This window comes from Aotus nancymaae, unplaced genomic scaffold (genome assembly GCF_030222135.1).
Source record: "Aotus nancymaae isolate 86718 unplaced genomic scaffold, 86718_ANA_hifiasm-v0.15.2.pri h1tg000016l, whole genome shotgun sequence".
Classification (NCBI taxonomy): Eukaryota; Metazoa; Chordata; class Mammalia; order Primates; family Aotidae; genus Aotus; species Aotus nancymaae.
The window spans coordinates 35,718,819-35,731,586 of NW_026988428.1; the positions used below are offsets into that span (position 1 = coordinate 35,718,819).

The 12,768-nt window shown below is 52.7% G+C and overlaps 1 protein-coding gene across 2 annotated transcripts in view; it reads right to left on the reverse strand.

Moving 5' to 3' along the window:
• The window catches only part of FIGNL2 (fidgetin like 2), a 54,785-nt gene extending 43,187 nt beyond the window's left edge, over positions 1-11,598 (reverse strand). Inside the window, exons 1-2 of one of the 2 annotated variants that reach the window (XR_010342986.1) lie at positions 11,443-11,598; positions 7,818-9,166 (exon numbers count right to left, since the gene is read on the reverse strand). The gene's annotated coding sequence lies outside the window, so the exon portion shown is untranslated. Of the gene's footprint in view, positions 1-7,817; positions 9,167-11,442 lie in introns of those variants that run through there. The other variant, XM_021666049.2, reaches the window with a different exon arrangement.
• Positions 11,599-12,768: the final 1,170 nt, after the last annotated feature.

The following is a 12,768-nucleotide window of genomic DNA, read 5'->3' on the forward strand; positions in this document are numbered from 1 at the left end:
TTATCTCTGGGATTGCATTGTAAACTTTGCCAGACAATCAAAAGCTTATAACTATCAGCCAGGACTCAAATTATCTTTACATGGCTTGTGGACCAAAACATCATGGGGTTATAGTTGTCCTGTCATGACATTAGGAAAGCCACCAAGTTCACACATGCAAGACAGCTGAGCCAAAGCTTCTGTCCGGCTGACACAGATTAAGATGCCACTGGCTGTAACATGTATGCTGATTTCAAACATGTTAGAATGTGACCAAATATGCACTCTAGAATTGATGAAATACATCGTGTTACATGAGAAGTCTTGAGAAATGGTAGCTCCAGAGTGAATTGATTCAGAGGCTCTGCACCATCTTCAGGGGCCCGAGTTCCCTCCATCTTTACTCTAACACCCTCAGTATATGTGCTGTGTCCCTGGACGGTTCCCCTCAAGGTCAAAAATGGCAAAAATGAAGTTCTAAGCATCCTGTATGGGCCAACAATTCCTCTCAAATGCCTCCTTTTAAAAGTAATGAAATATTTCCCAGAGACATCCAGATCTTCCCTTTCATATCATTGACCAGAAATTGTGTTACTGCCTGTGTTCTATTAGGTTCAGTTGCATATGTTAGCTAAATTCAGAATGATTCAAACAAAATTGGAGGTTACTTTTTCTACATAGAAAAGTCTGGATGGGGGTGCTCCATAGTGTCAGCGTCACCAGGGACCCAGGCACCACCCATCTCATGTGATTTCATTCTCAAATCCACCTCATGTTTCAAAACGGCTGCCGGAGTTCCAGCCATTAGATTCATGTTGTAGACCAAAAGCAGAAGGGCAAAGGTTGTTCCTCAGCAGAGTCAGCTCCTTTAAGCAACCTTCTCAGATGCCCTACAGAACATTTCTGTTTACATCTATTTGGCGAGAACTTGATCACTGGCCATTCCTAGGTGTAAGAAATCATAGAGGCATATTTTTTTTGATAGGTGCTTTGTCACCCTAAATAAAATTTGATCCTTTTACTAAGGAAGAAGAGAGGAAAATGAATGTTAGTTGGCCATAAGCACTGTCTTCCGCTGTCCACACACTTAAACCAATCCCTGGTTACAGGGACAGGATGACTGGGATTGATCTAGATGCATCATGATTTACTCCTGAGTTGGACACAAATGACAGTCCTCAAGGGATGGATCTTTGCACAAAATCTGAATTCTATTAATGAGGAAGAAGCAGGTGGAGCAGTCACTACTGGTTCTTTACCAATAACCATTGCCCTCCTTTCTTGCTAACAGAACCTTGAGTTTGCTCAGGAACTGGTCTGCCAAATTCTTCAGCGATGGTAAGCCCCCTTCCCCTGGGATTGGGGGTGAATCCTAATTAGTCTGAGCACCCCCAGCAATTCTGGTCTCTCTGTCAGTGTTTGGTTTGAGAAAGGACACGTGGCATGATTTGGCCTATGAGACGTAAGGGGATTTTTGGGAGGGGCTTCTAACAAGATCTCACAGAGGCCAAAAGAGAAACAACAGCATTTCTTGGCCTCTGAATGTCATTGTCTGCCTGTGGTGTCTGAAACTGCAGCATCTACCTTGTAATTTTGAGAGAAGTCAGGGTACAAGGACAAAAATCAAGAGGATAAGGATGGCAGAAAAAAGAGAAAGAAATGTGGTGAAATATTTAGAGTGGAAACCTATTCAGCAACAAAAATGAGCTGGGCATGGTGGCTCACACCTGTAATCCTAACACTTTGAGAGGCTGAGGCGGGTGGATTGCTTGAGCCCAACAGTTTGAGAACAAACTGGGCAACATACTGAGACCCTGTATCTAAGAAAAAAAAAAAGAACTATTAATACAACAGAGTAGGTGAAACTCAAAACCATTGTCTGAAGCCAAAGAGCTAAACACAGAAGAGTGCATACAATATGATTTGATTCATAGAAAAGCCTGGAACATACAAAACTGATCTATAGATAAACACCAGATTACCTGGAGCAGGAGGTGGCGGGGGTGAGGGTTGGGGGACTGACTGCCTATGGACACGAGGGAACTTGCTGCATGATGTCAATATCCCACATCTTGATTGGAATGGAGGTGACCAGGTCAACACTTGTCAAAATTCATTAAACTGTAGTTTTAAAATCTGTGCATCCTGGCTGGGCATAGTGGCTCACGCTCCACGATCCCAGCACTTTGGGAGGGCAAGGCAGGCAGATCTCTTGAGTCCAGGAGTTCAAGACCAACCTGAACAAAATAGCGACACCCAAACGCTACAAAAAAACACAAAAATTAGCCAGGCATGGTGGTACATGCCTGTAGCCCCAGCTACTCAGGAGGCTGAGGTAGGAGGATCGATCACCTGAGCCCGAGGAGGTCAATTCTGCAGTAAGCTGTGATCATGTTACTGCACTCCAGCCTGAGTGACAGAGTGAGACACTGTTTCAAATAATAATAATAATAAATAATAAAACGAAATCAAATCTGTACATCCTACTGCATATAAATTGTATTTCAATAAAGTTGACGGAAGAAGGAAAAGAAATAAAACAAGCAAGAAACAAAGAAGTGCAGAAGTAACGTATGTCCTTGATAACACTGTTGAGCCACTGACTTCACCAACAGCCTTGGGACTTCTTGTTTTGTGACATCATTAACACTGTATAAGCCATTTTTAAGCTGGGTCTTTCATAGCTGGAAGCCCAAAACACCTTTACGTCAAGTGGGAGGAGAGGCATCCAGACCCAACCTGCGGAAGTGGGTTTTGAGGAGCAGCTGAGAAGGCAAGAGACTCTGAAGCTCTGCTTGATCTGGTGGGGTCTGCTCGCTGCACCACAGTCAGGCCCAGTACAGCTGGGGATTTCTTCCCACAGTTCCCCAGCCTTCTCCAGCCCATCTATGAAATGGAGCCCTGGTAATCAAAGGACCTAGTCTCAGGTTTCTGGAGAGGACCGTTGCAGACAAAGCCTAAGAGCTCTTAGCACAGAGCCTGGCACAGAGGAAGGGTTCAATGTGGTGCCTGCGTTACCTCCCCTGGCCCTGGTGAGGATGACCTGGGCCTGAACCAAGCAGGGGCAGACATAGGAGGGAACAGAACTTAGAAACCTTTGGGACTGTAAATGCTTGATGACATCAAGCACTTGGGTATGGGTGACAATGTGGATGGGATCACTTCTCAGGCTTTTGGCAAAGATCACATGTAGGATCTGTTTTTATTACCAGGTATGTGCTGGTAAAGGAAGAGAAGAGATACAGGAGGAGAAACAGGTTTATGAGATTAAAAAACAAAAGTGTAAGTTGAGTTCGAGGTATTTGTGAACGGTACGGAGTGGTGGGTAGGAGCAAGGGCTCTGCCACCCACTGGCTATGTGATCTGGGTCAAGTTACCACCTTTCTCGGAGCCTCAGTATCCTCATCTGTAAAATGGGAATTCTAAGAATACTTAGCTCATTGGGTTGCTATAAAGATTAGATGAAACATAACTAAAAGAAAAAAAAAGGAAAACAAAAATAAAAAAACAAGAGTAGATGAAGCAATATATTGGCAGTGTTTAGCACAGTGCTTAGCATATAGCAAGTACTTCTCAAACGGTGATAATAGTGTCATCATCCCTTCAACCCTTCACAGCCTGCATCCTCGGGTTAGGTGGGCAGCCTCGGCTGAGCCTGTGCACTGGAATATCAAACTTAGCCTGGAGCTTTTTGGGCTTTTGGCTTACCCTCCCTTGCCTCAAACAGGATGATGCCCTGCGGAGGATTTCTTCTCCTTTCCTTTTTCCTTGACCCCTTCCCTCCCTTCCTTCCAGTCTCTGCCCTGCATCTAACAGGAAGCCTTCCTTGACTAATGTCTCCATTCTCTGCCAACCTCCCTACTGCCTCCGTGTAGGTTCTGGCCTCCCAGCTCAGAGCTCTAACCACTCCACTCCATTGCCCACGCCCCCAGTACAAACCGTGGGCTTTCTCCGTGCCAGTTCAAGGGAGGCCCGAACCCATGGGACGCCTGCCTGCGAAGGGAAGGATGCCGCCTTGCACCGCAGCTCTACCACAGCCCCCTGGACCCGCTGGGAAAGGGGTGGGGCTGGCGAGAAGGAGGCCACCTGCCAGAGTGGCAGCAGACAGGCCAGCTAAATCCTTGACCTATGATTTAAAGGGTCGGGCATAGTTCAATAGAGCACTCCAGGCTGAGTTCCAGCTCATTCACACAGGTCAGAGGGATGAGGGGCGAGGCGGGGAGAAGGGCCATCTCCTCCAAGGGCCCTTGGCTTCCTCCCTATCCTTCTGGGGCATAATCCACCCTGAAAAACACAAAATCCCTGAAAACCATCAGTTCCATTCCCATCAGCGTAGATGCCCCCTCTGAGAGGCTGGAGGAGGAGGGGGGGGGCGGGGAGAGGGGAGGGCAGCAGGGCAGGAGGGTGGAGATCTAGGCAGGCACAGCGCCTGGCACACAGCAAGGGCGGGAAAGACTCCTCCCTCTGCTAACCGCGGAGCCCTTTGTTAGGTCCCGAGACGCGGCGGCTCTGCCCGGCTTCCCAGGTCGGCCCCGGTCTCTGCTCCCCTCCTTTGCCTTTGGAATTTGCCCTCAGACCTGGACCCTACCAGGAAACAGCGGGATTGTCTGATGGAATTCTACGTGCAAACCGAGAGAGGTTTTGCCATAAATTCTAGTCCAGCCCCGGGACGAGGGCCACGCCTGGGTCCCTCTCCAGGCCACCCGCCCGCGTCCCGGACCCCCGGCCCAGGGCCTCCCGGTGCTGCCCCCAGGGCTGCCCCGGGGAGCGCTATGCAAATGAGATGCAAACTAGGCCAAGGCAGCCGCGGGGATTGGCTGCCGCGGGATACTCAGTCCGCCCAATCCCCGGCCGCCCGCCAGCCTGGGCGCCCCCGACCCGGGCCGGGTCCAGCCCGTAAATCAGTCCCGTCAGCGTTAATGGCTCCTGACTAATTGCCTGGACTTGGGCTCCGGGCTCGGGTCGCCAGCATTAAAATTCAATCAGGCCTAGCGCTGAGCTATTAAATATTCATTGGGAGAGCTTCCCGAAATCGGGCTGGGGGATGGGGACGGACTGGGTTGGAGGGACTACCCGAATCCCCGGCTCCCGAGGAGGTGCCACTCCTCCCCAGCGCGCTCTCAGCTTCTGCAGCGGCTGCCGGGCTTCCATTCTGCAGGGCCTGATTTCTCTCTGGAGACTTTAGGGAGACTGAGCCGCCCTGCAGAAGGAATGTTCAGTTATGCCAAGGGGCCTGTGTCTCCTCCACGCCCGGTCACCTCGCCGCACGACTGACTCTTCACCCAGTGCTCACCATGAGCTCCTTTTCATACTGGAACCTTAGGTCCCACCGGGAGTGGAATAGCTCCAGGGCACATAAGGCTTAATCTTTAGGAGGGCCCCGACTTCCCTGGCCCTGCTGCCGGGGCTTTATGGAGCTACACTGGCCATCCTCAGCATGGCTAGAGAGCATCAGTCTGGGAAGCACCGGGTCTGCGCTGGAAGGGAGGAGTGGGCTTTGCACAGGCCTCCTCTCCTCTTCCCTGCCCCCAGGAATGCAGCCTGTCCAAGCTCCTGGGCCCCTAGTCTGATGCTGAGCAGGCTGCCTGGAAGTTCTCAAGGAGGGTACCAAGGGGGAGGAGGCTGGGCCTGAGGGGGTCCTTGGGAGTGTCAGGTAGTTAAGCAGAAAGCGCACCCTCCACCCCCACACACACCATAGTCAGAGGGTTATGAAGACAGCTTAGCAGATGTGATGACAGCCATGGCCCAAGGACTGGGTGAGCCACTCAAATAAAGGGCAAGAGTTTTTCTAGCCCCTCTATGATATATTGCCACATCTCTTCATGCAGCAGCAGCGCTAGTCCCGCTAGTCCCGAGGCAAGGAGGTGTTTGGGTTGGGAGGAAGAGAAAGTCTCGGAAAGTGTGCTAGGAGAGACTCATTTCCCTCCGCTGGTTTTTCAGGGATTCCTCAGGAGCAAACCACCTGTTCACAGGGCTTGTCTCCTGCCCTTTGGACTGCTCCCTTCTTCTGGTGCCTGAGGATGGTGCAAGGCATGAACCCTGTGGGGCATGGGCGGAGGCTCCGACTGTCAGAGCCACAGAGCACCCGCAGACGCTGCAGGGGAGGGGTGGAGGCTGAGGATGCCGGTTTCTACAAGGCCAGCAGCCATCAGGACTCCAAGAGGGTTGTAAATTCAGGGAACACTGTTTTGGTGGACACTGGATGGAACTTCTCAGTCTGCTATCTCTGAGAGCATCAACCGTTGGCCCCGAAGGAAGCCTGGAATTCCTGCCTGAGAACCCCTACTCCCCCAGGGCTTAGATGATGATCTCCTTGCAGCAAGTGGGGGTCCAAGAAGCACCCTCTCTCCAGAAACCAGGCAGGCCCCAGGGCTGGGTGCAGGGCAGAATGTGTCTGGCAGCGATTAGGAGGGGAGCTGGGGCTGGGAGGCCTCAGGCTTCAGCGGGTCAGGAGTGACCCCAGCCAAGTGTCCGATTCCAAAGCCAAACGTCACAGGCAATCCAGGATTCCAAACTCACCCCGCGTGTGGTTCCCATTAGGGCTGGCTGGGGTCTTCCTGAAGGCCAGGCCAGATTCCTGCGCCCCTCCCCCAGCACAGCCCCTCCCTCTCCAGGCAATTTGGAATGTCTTACTAGCCCCATGGGGTGGCCTGCCAGCACCCACCTTTGGGGATTTCCAGGGGTATCCAACTCTAAATACACCTCTCCACTCACTAGAGGACAATTTTTTGCAATCCCTCAGAGGGGACAAAGGGATAGGGGACTTTAAACCTTTAGCTCCCAGGGTGGGCTAATTCCTGAAGATCCCTGCACTGTGCCTGGGGAATCTTCCCCATCTCCACGTCAGCCACTTTTGTTCAGGCCTCAGCCCCTCTGCCTGGACAAATGCAACTGCCCCCATTGACCTTCTGCTACCAGTCCATTCCTCCACACTGCCCCTGAGTCAGTGCCCAAAACTCAGGCGTGTTATTCAGATTCTTTCCCTCCTTGCAAAACTTCCAATAGCTCCCCAGCAACTCCGAAGCCATTAAAGACTGGTGGCCAGTGGGCCACATCTGGTCCCATTATGTTTGTATCCTGTGTAGTTAGGGCACTCACAGAATTAATTTTTTTGTTTCATTTTTTTTGAGATGGAGTGTCACTCTGTCACTCAGGCTGGAGTACAGTGGCACGATCTTGGCTCACTGCAACCTCCGCCTCCCAGGTTCAAGCGATTCTCCTGCCTCAGCCTCCCGAGTAGGAGAGACTACAGGTGTGTGCCACCATGCCTGGCTAATTTTCATATTTTTAGTAGAGACAGGGTTTCACCATATTGGTCACGCTGGTCTTGAACACTTGGCCTCGTGATCTGCCCACCTTGGCTTCCTAAAGTTCTGGGATTACAGGCATGAGCCACTGTGCCTAGTCAAAAAACTTTTTTTAAATAGTTGCCAACATTTAAAAGCCAGGAGGCAACACATACATCTACATTTATTTTTTAAAAAGTATTTTTTCGGCTGGGCGTAGTGACTCACGCCTGTAATCTGAACACTTTGGGAGGCCAAGGTGGGCAGATCACTACTTGAGTCCAGGAGTTTGAGACCAGCCTGGGTAACATGGCAAAATCTCGTCTCTACCAAAAAAAAAAAAAAAAAAAAAGCCAGATGTGGTGGCTCACGCTTGTAGTCCCAGCTACTCAGGAGGCTGAGGTGGGAGGATCGCTTGAGCCCGGTGGCAGAGGCTGCAGTGAGTTGAGTGGCATCACTGTACTCCAGCCTGAGTGACAAAGTAAAACCCTGTCTCAAAAAAAAAAAAAAAAAAAATTTAAAGGCGGAGTCTTACTTTGTTCCCCGGGCTGGAGTGCAGTGGTGCAATCATTGCTCACAGCAGCCTTAAGTCCTGGGGCCAAGTGATCCTCCTGCTTCAGGCTCCTGAGTAGCTGAGATTACAGGCTCCAGCCACTGCACATGACTCTATTTTTAAATTTTCTTGAAAACACTGGCAACATTTTGCATTCCTGGATGGCAACAACCGGCTGGGGCTGAGTAACGACTATGGCCGGCCTTGGGAAGGGATCCCTGGGGCTTACCTATGCACCATTGTGAGAATTCTGGAATCCTCACCAATCCCTATTGTTTCCCAGGTCTGAGGCCCAGATGAGTGAATAGCCTTTTTATCACTAGGCTGGCACTGGCCTTTTTATTTTACTTCTTGTCAGTTTCATGTCTTTAGTCATTTACGTTCCTATCTGCCCCTTCTTGCAGATACTTCAATTTGTTACAAAAAACTCAAGTCAAAATTCCTTGACCTGGTATTTGTGTCCCTTCAGACTCCCTTCACACATGGGTCCCATCCTTATCGCAGTCAACTCCTCCCCTCCAATGCTCTTGCAGATGCATCAAACTTGCCATGTTTCCCTGGGCTGCCATCTTTGCACACACTGCTCCTTCTTCCTGGAGCACCACTTCTCTTCCTTCTCTGGTGAACTTTTAAACTTTTTTAGAGGTGGAGTCTCAGTCTGTCACCCAGGCTGGAGTGCAGTGGCACAATCATAGCTCACTGCAGCCTCCAATTCCTGGGCTCAAGCAATCCTCCTGCCTCAGTCTCCAGAGTAGGTGGGGCTGCAGACACAGCGGGGTAATTTTTTTTCTCTTTTGAGATGGATGGTATCTCACTATGTTGCCTGGGCTGGTCCAGAACATCAGGCCTCAAACAATCCTCCCTGGGGCCCAGCCTCCCGACCCTAGTGAACTTTTATTCCTTCTTCTAACCCTAGTCCAGAAGCTGCTGACTCTGGGGCTTTTTCCTGATCCCTGCAGAAGTCAGTTACCCTCAGGTTGTCCAATGGTCCCTATGATTCCAGAATTCTCACAGTGTATCCCCTCCCTATAGTGACAGCCCCTCCAGGGTTTTGAGGAGGCCTGCTCTCGGCACCCCCAGGGGTCATTGTGCTGAGGAATCAGGCTATCAGGCTGGTGGCATCGAAGGTTAGGGGAAGGGGGTGTAGTTCAGTCCTGCAGGCGCTGGCCTCTGGGACAAACGCAGGTTTGTTGGAGTCAGCAAGGCTGCAGGAGAGGGAGGCAGCAGGCACCTTCTCTGCCGCAAGGTGAGGCTCTGGGTCCTGGGTGGGACAGTTGTCTGTGTCACCAGGGGACCGGGGCGAGTGGCTTCCTGTATGTACCAGGGCAGTCAGGTGCTCTCCGATACCCTGTGAGTGAAGTGAGCAGAAATGCAGAAGAAAAAGAAAAGGAGCAAAACATCAGAACTCAGGGTGCTGGGCAAAAGTGTTCTAATGAGAAAAATGTGGCAGATTATTTGTGATTCTGATAGCTCTGGGGGTGGATCCATAAACATTCCCCGAGTTCCTCCAATGCCCCCAGCACTGTCATCAGACATCTTCACCCCCTGAAGCCCATGTTGCTGAGACCCCAGGAAAGAGCCTTGATACCAGCCTCCCATCCCTGGCAGTCCCTGCCTCCTCAGGATCCCCAGCTCTGTCACAGCACCTTCCCAAGGCTAGGGCCAGGCCTGATGCCCCTGGTCTCCCCAGGCCTAACCACTCGCCCACCCGCAGGTGTTGCTTCCCAGACTGTGAAATCAAATCCTCTGGACACACCAGGAAGCAGGTACTGGGCCCCTCATCCCCATCTGGATGGGATGAGGACACAGCTCTGAGCGCTGCCCAGGGTTCCCCAGCCAGCGAGAACTTCAGCCCGCCAGGCCTGTCTCCTGCCCACCGGCTTCAGGCTCGGGCCTCGGCTTCTTTGCCTCCCTCCCACACAGCCCGGACGCGTCCGTCCAGTTCCGAGATCCAGATCCACGCGTCTGTATCCCGAGGCGGGCTTAACTACCCACCCATATGCTCGTCGGCGGAGCGAGTGACCGAGGGACAGCCCCCGTGCTTCCCACGGCCTGGCTCCACGAGGAGCAGACCCGGAACGGTGGGATTCTGTCTCGCAACGCGGTGTGGCTCCGACTGGGGCCCGCCACCCACCAAAGAGATGCCGGTGGGTGCTCTCGGTTCACCCCGCACTCGCCCCAGGGGGGCTCGCGGGCCACCTGAAGCTCCTGCCCTTCGGTGGCCAGGCCTGTCCGTAAAAGGGGGGCGTTCGTACGCGGGGGAGCGGGGCCGGCGCGCGAGCCTCGGAGCCTCCCCCAGTCTGTGGGGGAAGAGGAGGGAGGAGGGAGCAGATGGCAGCAATTACGGCGCGGACCCTCCCCCGCCGTAGCCTGGGGCCGGAAGATCAGCTCAGCAGCTCGCTCCGGCGTGAGGGGCGGCGGCCTCCCCAGCCGGAACCGGCGGGGCGGGGTCCGGGAGGGGCGGCTCCGGCCGCGGGGGCGCGGGCATGCCCGCTTCTAGGGGAGGGTGGTGTGAGGGCGCGGTGGAGACAGCTCCTTCTCCTGGGACTGGGGCTGAGAGATTCCCTTCGGAAAGGCCGAGTCTCGGCCGCTCCCCATCCCCAGAGTTGTTTCAGGACAGGGCCTCAGCCAGCCCCGGACCTGCAGGTCCTCAAAGTTACGAATATTTTCAGGTTGAGCCGATGGCCCAGGCTAGGGAGAGGGGAGCTGCACGGTTGTGCAGGTTGTGACCTATACAAGGTGGGAGGCGTGGTTGTGGGCGAATGGCATTACAAACTGGGCCTTGGCAGGTGCTGACTCGTTCTGAAGGAGAGCAGGGGGCACCATTTCTCACAAAGGTCTCGGTTGAGCCAGCCTGGCCTGCCCTTGATTTAGGGCTGCTGAGTGTAGACACGTGGGAGAGCAAATGGCTAGGGTTGGCCCCTGTGGGTCAGGGCCAGGACCAAAGAAGGCAGGGGAACTCTCCTGGCCCAGGGCAGAAACAACTGGATCAGTTGGGCTCCCTGGCCTTTCTTCCTTCTTCAATTCCTCTCCCACCCTCACCCTGACTGAGTCTTGTTCCTCTTTCTCTAACATAGTTCTTAAAACAGCCCCTGCCCCTGCCCCTCCCTCACTTCTCAACTTCCCAAGCTCCTGTTCCTTCTCTGCACAATCAAAAAGGCTCCTGTCCGCTCTCCCAGGGTCCCTGGCTATCAGTTCACACCTCAGGGAAAGAGACCTTTAGAAATACAAATCAGGAAAGCACCAGGACATGTCACTCCCCGATTAACATGGCTGCCCTGGGAAGGAAGCGCCAGCCTTTTCCCCCAGCGCCTACCTACACAGACCTCTCTTCCTATCCTCCCCACTGCCCAGACACTGCTCACACTGGCTGCCTTTCTGTTCCTTGAACTTGACAAGCTTTCCCCCACTTCTGGCCTTGGCCTTGCTGTTGCTTTTCCTGGATCGCTCTGCCCAGATTCTTCCCAAGAACGTCACCTTCCCATCATCCCTGACCACAATAATAAAGCAGCCCCAACTGCCCGATCCAGTCTGTCACTTAACCTTATATATTTCTTCCACAGGACTCACCACATTCTGTAATTATCTTTCTTATTCACTTGGCCTGTGGTCTGTTTCACTTACCAGAATGTTAGCTTCACGAACGCCGGGAACTTGTCTTTCTTGTTCTGTAGCACAATGCCTGGTGCAAACCAAGAAGCACTCAATACATGCTCCATACATTTCAGGAAAGGGGTCCCTGGGACCAAACTGGATGCTAGTTCATCTGGTCTCCTCTGAGAGGGCTTCACCCTGGGTGGGGCCGGCTATAAACCCCTGTACTCACCTGGTACACATCTAGATCCCTTGCACACACAGGCAGACCCATGGCTTACTATAACAATAATCTTGGCTGACAGCTAATCAGCTGACACTTGAGTGCTTCCTGTGTGCCAGACATCATTCTAAGTGCTTTACATAGTTTAATCCATACAATCCTCCTGTGAAGTAGACACTAACATCCTCAGTTTACAAGCAGACATACCACACACACAGATCCACACCATGACACACAGGCAGCATAAGCACTGAATTCATTATTACCATCCAACAGATAGATGAGCGGGGTAAAGAGATAAGGGTGAGCCTGGGACATTTAAGAACTACTGCGGGAAGATGGGAAGAACACCAGGGAAGGCTCAGCATGGGGGTCAGCACAGGGCCAGCTGGGCAGGGTGGTACAAGAGGAAGTTGAGCCTCAGCCCACACCCGTATCCTAGGTCCCCACAGCACTTGGAACAGTGCAGAGGAAAGAGGCTGATTCCTGGTTCAGTTCTGCCACCCACCAGAGGGGTGATCTTGGGCAACCATGTACCCTCTTGAGGCCACATTAGCAAAACGGTGGGGGAGGTGTACATAATATCTGTCTCCCAGGGCTCCCACCAGGATCAGACTCTGAAATGCTCATGAAAGCCGTGTAGGGCTTGCTGATGAAAGGATGCAGGTTGCCAGCTGGGAAAACTGGGACTGGAGCTATGCTTTGGCTCTTCTGGAACCACAGCTCACTGCTGTATGGCCCTCCAGAGTGAAGGGTTGGGGGATCAGCTGGGTCTCACCAACATTGCCTGCTCTGTAGCTGGCCTGGTGCACAGCTAGAATTCCATAGGTGTTTGTGGAGTGAAAGTCTAGGTGAGGGAATGACCAGGGCATAGGTAAAGGAGGAGAATGAATACATAAGCGAGAGGCAGAGTGAATGAAGCAGGGACTGGAGACCGCCCTCTGCCTCTGAGCCTCAGTTTCTTCATCTGTGAAAGCCAGTGGTGGGGGCTTGGCCGACTTCCGTCTCTGGGCTCCGGTATGGATCAGATGAGATGGGGCCACTCCATGGAAGCCCCTCCTTGCTATCTATGCAGGGCGCCCAGGGTGGAGGGGAGAGCTGAAGTTACCAGTGGTCCTCCCCTCCCCCGGAAT